Source organism: Malania oleifera, chromosome 9 (assembly GCF_029873635.1).
Source record: "Malania oleifera isolate guangnan ecotype guangnan chromosome 9, ASM2987363v1, whole genome shotgun sequence".
Lineage (NCBI taxonomy): Eukaryota > Viridiplantae > Streptophyta > Magnoliopsida > Santalales > Ximeniaceae > Malania > Malania oleifera.
In genome coordinates, this window is record NC_080425.1 from 87,737,292 (window position 1) to 87,749,401 (window position 12,110).

Consider the following 12,110-nt stretch of genomic DNA (forward strand, 5'->3'; position numbering starts at 1 on the left):
AAGAACTTATCAAAATACAAATTAGAAACTGAACTTTAATAATAACCAAATATAAATTAAAAATTTCAAACTTTAATTAACACAATTCCAATAAACACTAGTAACTTGGGCAACCATTAAAAAGAAAAGAGAGAATGAAAGAGAGATAAATTAAACTACTAAGATTTAAAGATTTTAAAAGAAAAGCAAACTAAACTTTAATAAAATTAATCCAACAACTAATTAAAATTCAACAATGAGAGAGAGAGAGAGAGAGAAAGAGAGAGTCCTGTGAGAGACTCTTCCTAGCTGCCCACGACCTCCAAGGCCCCCCAAAAGAAAACCTAGCTACCAAAACCTTTTAAAACCCTACTCCCCTAAAAACCTAAAAAACAAGCCTCCTTTGTTGGCTTTTCAAAAGCCATCAAAAGCCCATTTTTTTTCTTGCAATTTCGACTGCCCCCAAGGAGTTCCTAGCGCCTCTCTTACTGCATATGGGCCTTGAGCCCCCCCTCATGTGGTCACATCAACTTGATGAACTTTTGTTCATTTTTTTTTCTTTTGTTAACACATGACCGGTTCTGCACTTTAAATCCGATTTTGACCTTCCTACAGCTCGTATCTCTCAAAACTCAAAATATGAAATTTTTTTTTTTTTTTAAAGAGCTGGAAGCCACCCATATAGTGGTCTCATCCCAAGTTTATTAATAACTCTCACTTATGGAGGAGGAATGCTGTAATGACCCGAAGAATAATGGTATTTAAATAATAATAAAGAGAGAGGGAAATTGTAACATCCCTCACTAAAATACATCATAATAAATAAAATGGTCGACCCAAACCCGTGGGTAACGGGGACACCTATCATACACAGCGGAAAGCCTAGCAGCAGTAAACATAAAAATCCATACATCCATCCATAAAACATAATACCAGAGCTTTTATAACATTATAATACTGTACTTCTATACATATCCATATACATCAAAATATCTCTAGGGTCACACAAAATAACTCTAACCCTAGTACAAAATCTTACCCTTCTCACGGGTAATCTCACTAACTCAACGGTGGCCTTGACCCGCCGGTCTCTCTGGGGCTCCTGAAAAATTTAATAATATTGGGGGTGAGACACTTCTCAGTAAGGGAAAGTAAACTAAATACAGTTGTGTGGCAATATGAATATTTAAAGTGCTTATACATATACAGTACATTTCATAACTCTGGAAATAATCATAATATCATGCTGGATAATCATGTATTTTCATATTCGTTAATAAATCATAACATACATAAACATCTGTTATAACTCGTAATACTGAAAATATATCCAGGATGAATAGTTAGCTAATGTCATGTATTACCCCCCATGACGGGTTGTGCAGCCCGAAGGCGGGACCCGACAATGGCTAGCCAACCAATGCCGAATCAAATATGTCTGTAAGTACGATGGGCCTGCCACACCCTGGTTCGGACTACTAGGTGGACGTCCACACTCTACTGAAAGCCACATCGACTATCCATCTCTCATCCCCTCGTGGAAAGGTTAGCACTAATACGGCCTCGTGCCAAATCTGATCTACCCATAGCTACGGTACCGAGCTCCTGGTCTGAACTAAATTAACATCCTGGTGGTGATAACATATAATACATGATCATACAAAACATCATTACGGCCTCGTGCCGAAAACATAGATACGGCCTCACGCCGAAATCATACGTAGGGCCTCGTGCCAAAATCATAGTAAATATGGCCTCGCGCCAATAATATCAATACAGTCTCGTGCCGATAATATAAATATATGGCCTCGTGCCAAAATCATATAAATACGGCCTCATGCCGATAACATAAATATGGCCTCGCGCCAAATACATTTCAGGTGTTTACATTTGAAAATAACTCATTTATCATATATTCGTCAACTCAATATAACATAACCCATATTTCCAAAATACCTGAAAATGTATTTTACTCGTAAAAGCATTCATATCATATCTCATTTTACGTAAAATAATATTCATGCCACACATGCTCTATTAAAAGTCATACTTCATATTTCAAAATCATGATTTTCTGACATCTTATACATACATATACTTTTTAAGCATTATAGTAGTATTTTCCCAATCGTACATTTCATTCATAATAAACAAATATATCATTTGTTTTTCTGAAAATAAAACTACTCATAATCAATAATAGTTTGCATGGAAAAGAACTGCTTTAGTTTACTCCCTTACCTGGCTACTGAGAAAGCCCCTCAAATTTCCTAGCCTGACCCCCGTAGGATTTCCTACTCAATACCCTGAAACTTAAAATCCCCAGTACTAAATATCAGTATTTTCATGCGTACATCAATTCCTATAACTACCATAAAGTCTAATTTGGCTTAAAAAGTCTTACCTCAACCCAGGGATGATTTCCAACTTTGTTTTCCCAACGATCCGCTCCAGCAACCTTGTAGGGAACTTTTCCAGGAACGTCGTGGTAGCCTCAGATCTTCGATCTGGCGTAAAATTAACCCAAAATCGAAGAGAGAGAGAGTGAGAGAGCCGAAGAGGAGAGAGAGGAATCTTCAAATGAATTAAAAATCGGGTTTTTCCATATTTATACAAGGGATTTCGTCGACGAGCAGCACCCTTCGTCGACGAATTCTCATTAATTTCATCGACGAAATTCAGTCTTCGTCGACGAAATTCAGTCGGCTCCAGAACCCCTCTCGGCTTTTCTTTGTCGACGAAGCCCTGTGTTCGTGGACGAAATTATTGAAGCCTTCGTCAACGAAACCCTGTGTTCGTCGACGAAGTCTACGACCTCCTTCTGTTTTTGCCTCTATTTCCCTCTCTCTTTATTACTCAAATTTCCAATTTAAATTCGGGTTGTTACAGAAATAGAAATAGTAAAAGAGGCGGCAGTAGACTTCATCAACGAATGCTTCGTGTTCGTCGATGACGTGGCACTTTGGGCTCGTCGACGAGGGTGTGCTTCGTCGACGAGAAGATACTGAGAGGATATTTGGGCGGCTTTGAATTTCGTCAACGAGAGGGAGAGTTCGTCGACAAGTTGCCTTTTAGACCTCGTCAATGAGGTGACATGACTCGTTAACGAAGGCCAAGGTATTAATAGGCCTAAACTCCATTTTTGGCCAAATTTCCTATGCAAATTTCCTCTTTCTCTCTCTCCCATTTCAGTTGTTCACCCTTCTTTCTCAATTTATGTGTCCATTTTTCGTCGGATCGACGATCCAAAGCCACCACGACACTCCTGGGAAAGTTCTCTGCATATCTATTGGAGTGGATCGTCGATGGGTCGAGTTTGGAAGTCATACCAAATTTAGGGTAAGACTTTTATTTGGTATTTGGTCTTCCCTACAGTTGTAGAAAATGTATTACGCATAGAAATATTGAGTTTCTGTTCTGAGGAATATTGTTTCTAGGATATTGAATGGAGAACCCTGCAGGTGTAGGACTGTTTTCTTAGGGGCTTTTCAGAAATTAGGTAAAGGAATAATCTAAACTAGTTGTTTTATGAAAATTATAAGTAAAATTGTATAGCATTTGATTTCAGGAAAATATATGTATATAAATATATATATATATATATATATATGAGTATTATGTTGCCGAACAACAGAAGAGCCTTCGTCGACGAACTCTGGCTTCGTCGACGAAGCCTGTTCAATTCACTGTTTTTCCCTTTCCTTATTTATTTATTCCAGATCTTATGGATCCAGTTCTTACAACCTCCCCTACTTACAAAAATTTCATCCTCAAAATTTGTAATCTCTCTTTCACGAACTCATTCACACAATCAAATACACATACCCGACTCCAAGAAGAGCCGATGGCCACTTACAACGTAGCCCCGTCACAATACATACATGCCCTCACTTATGGCGGAAGAATACCGTGGTTACATACATAAGCCATCTCAGCAGTTCACAATAATACACACTCCCAACAACTAACCACCTATCACAATACAATAGTAGAGTAATACACACATACTCACTGATTCTATTATCAAAATAACAACTCAGAACAACTGTGGATACTTTCGGCGTATCTCCGCTTCCAATTCCCATGAAGCTTCCTCAACCTTATGATTCCTCCAGAATACCTTCACTAACGGTATATCCTTGGTTTGTAGCTTCTAAACTTTACGGTCCAAAACCTGAATGGGTACCTTCTCATATGCTAAAGTATCCCCAATTTCCAAGTTCTCGTAACTAATAACATGCGACGGATCCGACACATACTTCCTCAACATGGATACGTGAAACACATCATGGATCCTCGAGAGTGCTGAGGGTAGTGTAATCCTATAGGCTACCGGACCCACTCGCTCAAGAACCTCGAATGGTCCAATATACCTCGAGCTCAACTTGCCCTTCTTTCTGAATCTCATCACCCCTTTCATCAGAGCGATCCTCATAAATACCTTATGTAACAACCCAAAGAATAATGGTATTTAAATAATAAAAAGAAAAGGAAATGAAAACAGGAACAGAATGAGGCAGCCAACTTCATCGACAACGTTGCATTTTGGATGGGATAATCCCAAGAAATTTTCTAGGCCTCGTTGATGAACACAAGGGTTTCGTCAACGAGAGTTTTTCAGGATCTCATTGACGAAGTTCCATCTCGTCGACGAGAAGATACTGAGAGAGGATTTTTGGAAGTCTGAAATTCATCGACGAGGGTTGAGGTTCGTCGACGAGTCTTCTTCTTGGCCTCGTCGACGAGATGACGTGGCTCATCGACAAAGGCCATGGTTTAACTAGGCCTAAAATCCATTTTTGGCTGAAATTTTCTACACAGAATCTCTCTCTCTCTCTCTCTCTCTCTCTCTCTCATCCTTCGGTTCCCTACCCTTCTCTCTAAGATCTCAAGCCAATTTTCTACCGGTTCGATGATCTGAAGCCACCACAACGCTCTTGGGAAAGTTTTCTGCAAGTCTGCCGAAGCGGATCGTCGGTGGGGCTAAGTTGGAAACCATCCCAAATCTAGGGTAAGACTTTCTACTCAGTATTTGACTATTTGATAGTTGTAGAAAGTGTAGTGTGCGTAAAAATACTGAACTTTAGTTCTGGGAAATGTTGTGTTCGGGGTGTTGAATGGGGAACCCTGCGGGTGCAGGGCTGTTTGTTTTAGGAGCTTTTCAGGAATCAGGTGAGAGGATAAACTAAGCTAGTATTTTATGAAAAATATGTACATTGTTATAGCATTTGATTTCAGGAAAATAAATATATTTATATATGATATATATTTGGGAAAATACTGCTGAAAATGATGGTATGTTAGATATATGAAAAACCTGTTTCATGTGGCATGAGTAGGAATTACAATGAAATACTGTTTTCTGGGAATGTATTAATGATACGGATTTTTATAACAGAAAACTGGCGTATGGGTCGAGATTTTGATATATTTGTCGACGTACGGGCTGAGCTATGTGTATGATTTTTCGGCGTACGGGCCGAGCTATGGATGTGATTTGCTAGCGTATGGGCTGATCTATGGATATGATTTGCCAATATACGAGCCGAGCTATGGTAAAATGTGAAATACCAGTGTACATGCCAATGATTTTCATGATATACATACATATGCAAAATGATATGATTGATTTGATAATTAATGATATGAAATATCCATGTATCACAGTTTCAGTATATGTTATATGATATCAGAACCTGGTTAGCTTGGTTTAGGCTAGCACTTGCACAGTACCGTTGCTATGTGTCCATGGTCATCATGATCATAATATTTGTGTTAATGCTACTATACAGAGTGGTGTGAGATTGGATGGTTGATATGGTTTTTAAGAAGTGTGTGAGCACCCCTAGTGTACGGACTAGGTCTAGCAGACCCATCGGACTTACAGACTGTACTTTTGCTTAGAAGTGGTCGGCCAACCATTGTCAGGTCCCACCTTCGGGCCACACAACCCAGTCATGTGGGGGTAATACATGACAACAGCTAGCTAACCTACCAGGAATGTTTTTGTATTATATTTTATGAGATGAAATATAGTTATGAAAATGTAGTATGTTCTGCCATGCTATGTTGATATATATGTTTTCCCATATATGACATGACAGTTTACTAAATATGTTTCTATATGGTATATGTATAACACGGAATACTCATGTTGCCACACACTAGTATTAGTTTATTTCCCTTACTGAGAGGTGTCTCACTCTGAATTTCATAAACATTTTAGGAGCCCCTGATAGGAGAACGGGAAAAGCCTCGCTGATCTAGTGTTGTTGTTCTGCCCTCTCTAAAGGGTAAGTTTTAGTAGGGACGGTTGGATTTTATGGAAAATGTCCCTAGATCTTGTTTTTGGATGTGTACACTGAAATACAGTGGATATAGTGACTCTGGTATTGTGATGGATGATTTTGTATCTATGATAATAAGATTGTATGTTTCCTGCTGCTTAGGCTTCTGTTATGTGTTGTGATGTATCTCTGGTACCCACGGGTCCAGGTGGATTATGATCTGCTGAGTTTTGTGATAAAAATTTTATTATATTATGGAAAAAAATGTGGAAATTAAGCAAGTCGTTACACCTTACCCCCCACCTAGAATTCCAACTCACGACGGCGAACATCCGTGTAACTCTTCTACCGACTCTAAGCTTATTTAATCCTATCTCGGATCAAACCCACCTTTTCAGACTCCTACTGCATGAGTTCAGGTCCTAACACCCAACGTTCACTAACCTCATCCTAGTACAAAGGAGATCGACACCTCCAACCATACAGAGCCTCAAACGGTGCCATCCCAATATTGGCCTGGAAGCTATTGTTATAGGCAAACTCTACTAGTGGCAGAAAATGCATCCAATGCTTCTTTCAAGTTCTTCCAGAAACGAGAGGTAAATCTTGAGTCTCGATCTGACACAATGGACATCGGTACCCCGTGTATTCTAACTATCTCATACACGTATAGGTCCGCTAGCCTACTCAAGGAGTAGTTAATTTTCATCGGTACAAAGTGAGCAGATTTTTTCAACCCGTCCAAGATCAACCAAATGACATTCTGCCCGTGAAGCGCTAGCGGCAATTCAGTCACAAAATCCATGAAAATACACTCCTATTTTCACTCCGGAATAGCTTAGGGCTGTAACGGCCCTACCGACTTCTGATATTCAGCTTTCACCTGCTGACACGTCAGACACTGCTCCACGAATTGAGCAATCTCCCTTTTCATACCACTCTACCAGAAGGTCTCACACAAATCCCAATACATCTTTGTGCTACCTGGATATACCGTATATATAGAACGATGTGCTTCCTCCAGAATCGTCCTTCTGATCTCGTCGTTGTTTGGAACACATAGTCTGGTTCCAAACTTCAACACACCTCCCTCAAAGATGTTAAAATCCGCAACCAATCCCTAATGCACTTTCCCTACAATCTCAACTAACTTTGCATCGCTAGCCTGCGCAACTTTAATATGCTCAAACAAAGTCGACTAGATCACCTAGCTAGCAATGAAAGCCTGATGATCTACGACCACCAACTCAATGCCCAAGGCTTTCTAGATATCGTCTGATATGATGCTGAGCTACAACTGCAGATACTGCTGCATGCTTTGACTTCCGACTCAACGCGTCAACTAACACATTAGCTTTTGCCGGGTGATAACTGATGGTACAGTCGTAGTCATTAATCAGCTCAAGTCACTGTCTCTGCCTCATGTTCAACTCCTTCTGCATGAAAAATTACTAGAGGCCCTTGTGATCAGTGAAAATCTCACATCGAAAACCATACAAGTAGTGTCGCTAGATCTTCAACGCATAAACTACAACAGCCAACTCCAAATCATGCATAGGGTAATTGTTCTCGTATTCTTTGAGTTGGCAAGAAGCATAAGCTATTACTTTATCCTATTGCATAAGCACACATCCCAAACCCTTTAGAGACACGTCGCTATAGATCACAAAACTGTCATCCCTAGAAGGAATGGTCAAAACCAGAGTAGTAACCAATCACTGTTTCAACTCCTGGAAACACTGCTTGCAATCCTCGGTCCAATCAAACTTTACCCCCTTCCTGGTCAATCATGTCAGAAGTCCAGATAAGTTAGAGAATCCCTCCACAAACCGACGATAATAACCCGCCAGTCCAAAAAAAACTCCGAACCTCCTGCACACTCTTCGATCTCACCTAGTTGACCACAGTTTCGATCTTGCTAGGATTAGGGGTGAGCAAATGGTCGGTTCGGCCAAATTCGATTAATTAACCGAATTAACCGAAATTTTTGGTTAATGATTTCTGATAATCGAACCGACCAAACAAAGGAAGCTCACCGAACCGAACCCGACCAAATTACCTTTTCGGGTAATTCGGTTAACCGAATTTAATCGAAATAATTTGAAATTAATTATTAAAAACAGAATATAATTATAACTTTTTTACTAATTCGAGCTTAATTAAGCATCTCATCTATTAATTTCATTAATAAAAAAGATATTTTGGTATTAAACTATAAGAGTAGAATCACTAGAATCATTAATTATCAATTCGGTTAATTCGGTTAACCGAATTGATAATTCATATTAACCAAACCGATAACCGATTAACCAAAAATTGGTAAAATCGTAACCAAACCGAACCGACCCTATATCTTGATCGAACCAACCGACCGAAATTGGTTGGTTAATTTCGTTAATTCGGGTTTCCCCAAATTATGCTCACCCCTAGCTAGGATCAACTGAGATACCTCCCTTAGACACCACATGGCCTAAAAATGCGACCTGATTCAACCAAAACTCACACTTCTTTAGCTTGGCATACAACTTCCTCTCTCGCAGAATCTGTAGTACCAACCTTAGATGATTTTCATGCTCTTCCGAACTCCTCGAGTATACCAGAATGTCATCGATAAACACTACTACAAACTGATCCATATACTCATGGAAAGCCCTATTCATCAGATCCATGAACAATGTCGGAGCCTTTATCAACCCAAAAGGCATGACTAAGAACTCGTAGTGGTCGTATCTGGTCCGGAAAGCAGTTTTCGCAACATCCTCAGACCTAACCCTCACCTAATGATGCCCTGACCGTAGGTTAATCTTCGAAAAGACTTTTGTCCCCGATAGCTGGTCAAAAAGATCATTAATACGAGGCAATGGGCAACAGTTCTTTATAGTCACCTTGTTTATCTCATGGTAATCAATGCACATGCGCATCAACCCATCATTCTTCTTCACAAACAAAACAGGAGCTCCCTAGGGCGAAACACTAGGTCGGATAAAGCTCTTGTCTAGTAATTCCTGCAACTACTCCTTCAAATCCTGAAGTTCCACTGGAGCCATCTGGTATGAAGCTTTAGAGATCGATGTCTTTCCAGGAACCAATTTTATCGCAAACTCCACCTCACGATCCAAAGGTAAACTGGGTAAGTCTTCAAAAAATACATCCGGAAACTTATTAACCACTCGGATATTCTCAAGCTTCAACTCATCCCGTGGTGGTTCCTTCATACAAGCTAAGTACCTTTGACATCTATCCAAGAGTAACCTCCTCGCCTGTAATGCCGATAGGGCCTGTGGCGTCGAATGCACACCCGATCCTACAAACTTGCACTCCTTCTCCCCAAGAGGTCTGAACACTACCACCTTTCCACGATAGTCAATCATGGCATAAGTGGAGGATAAACAATCCATCCCCAGTATGACATTGAACCCAGACATTTCGTATACCACAAGATTCATCGGTAGCAATTTTCTGTGAATTACCACTGGGAAGTTTTCTAACATCTTCCTGTATGACAATACACTCCTAGATGGTGCAGCTACAGACAACTCTTCATTCATGACTTGGGTCTCAACCCCACATAGTTTTACAAAATTAACAGATATAAAGGAATGAGTCGCACCTAAATCAAATAAAACCACAGCTCTATTTAAAAGTAACATCATAGTACCTGTCACCACATTCCCCGCATGCTCTGCATCCGCTGAAGTAAGCGAATATACCCTTGCCGGAGTTGTGTTCGCCTGATAAGTTCCCCGGGATACCTAATTACTTCCCCGACTTTGACTCGAAGCGGGCGTGCCCCTCTTTGGTGCGTGACAATCCCGAGTCATGTGACCTGACTGGCCACAGTTGTAGCAGTCACCTCCAAATGGCTGGCATTCACCGCTATGCCATTTGTGGCACCTGATACAATGATCACTCGACTGATTCACCTGAGAACCCTGATGCTCGATATTCTAACGGTAACTCAAGCCCTTGTTCTTTTTCTTCCATGATCCCTGACTAGAACCTAATGGCACTGGCCTCTTCTTCGGTTCCTGATCCACCTTATCCTCCTAGATGCTGGTCTCAATCACAGTGGCCTTATCCACCAAAATCGAAAACTCACGGATCTGAAGCATACCCACTAATCTGTTGCCCAAGTCTTCTCGTACCCATTTGAGATCAAACACGGCGCAAAACGGGATAGCTCCATATACCGAGCCGCATACTCCTGCACCGTCAAAGCTCCTTGTGTCAGAGCTAAAAAATTATCCACCTTAGCATCACGTATGGAGGCCGGAAAGTATCTCTCAAAGAATACTTCCTTGAATTGGCTCCATGTCATCTCTGTAGGACCTGCTCTCTGCTTCTCCAACAAACTCACTGCAGACCACCATTGCCCCGCCCCCCCCAGACAACTGGAAAGTAGCGTAAAGGACTTCCAACTTATCTGAGCAGTGTAGAACCTTCAGAATCCTTTTGGTCTTCTTGACCCAGTCTTATTCTATCATCGGGTCAAGTCCTCCCGAAAACGTCGGAAGGTGCATACGTGTGAACCTCTCGATGGAACACCCCGCAGCAGTAGGAGAATGTTCGCATCTCCTAACACTCTGCCTGATCTCCCACATAACCTACCTCATCAGCCCTCAAGGCACAGAAGGAGACTCATCACTCGCAGTCTCCTCAGAGCCATTTTCCAAGTTATTATCCATTGGCTCCATTCTGAAAACACAATAGGAATTTATTAGCACTCCTATGTCACGTACAGTTAACGCAATCATTTACAACTAATCATGTTAACTATCATCTCATGGGTCCAGGTCTGTTCTATCACACTGACACAAAAATCATCAATGGTTTGCCACGATTTTACTAAAATCCTCATTCCAAGAAAAACACAGAACACCGCCAACGAGTCCCTGTCTAGCAACAAAACAACCCTCGACCTACTCTACCCATTTCCTACATCCTATACTCTGGTATGTACACAAAGCTACGCCTAAGGAAGTCTACAAGACCTAGCAACCTGGCTCTGATACCAAGTTGTCTCGCCCCGAACCCGGTAATGGGACCCAGGGGTGAATTAATAACCTAACCTGTTCATGTATCATACAAAACACCAAAAATACAATAATGAATGAGGTTCCGACCCTGTGGGGTTCTGGTACACCCTATACACATTCACATACATGATATATACACAGCGAAAAATATTCTTTCTATACATACATTGTACCATACTAGAGTCTATACAAAAGGAATCAAAGTTTCATAATACAAAACATAAACCCGGGTACCAGCCAAACCCAAAACGATAACACGATATAGTCCTCGTACTTACACAAGTACTTCACGCAGTATACCGACCACTACACTCCCAACATAAGGACGCTAGTTCTGGTTACTCGAAAGACTTGAAAAACATGTACGTACGATAGGGGTGAGACACCTCTTAGTAAGGTAGATCCAGGTTATATTGAAGTGTGGCATATGAGTGCTATCATGACATAAAACGTACACAATTCAATACAGTTCCAGTATTTTCACAAAACAGATCCAGTATAGTGTTCATCACATACACACACACATAATCAAGTAACCCGATGTCATCACACCCTTTGGACCAAAGTTGGCTCACATTACACGGTGCCCCCAGCACATGGCATAACCCCAGGCTTCATACCGATACATCTGGTGGATCCACACCCTTTGGTGATCAGCTAGAAAGGTGGTTTTTTATGCCCTCGAATATAGAACCAGACACTCTTGCCACTGTAAGGTGGTATTTCACACCCTCAGATATAGAGTCAGACACTCTTTCACAACTTGGAACAATTCGGAACCCCGTTCCTATATCTCATTTCAGAAAAC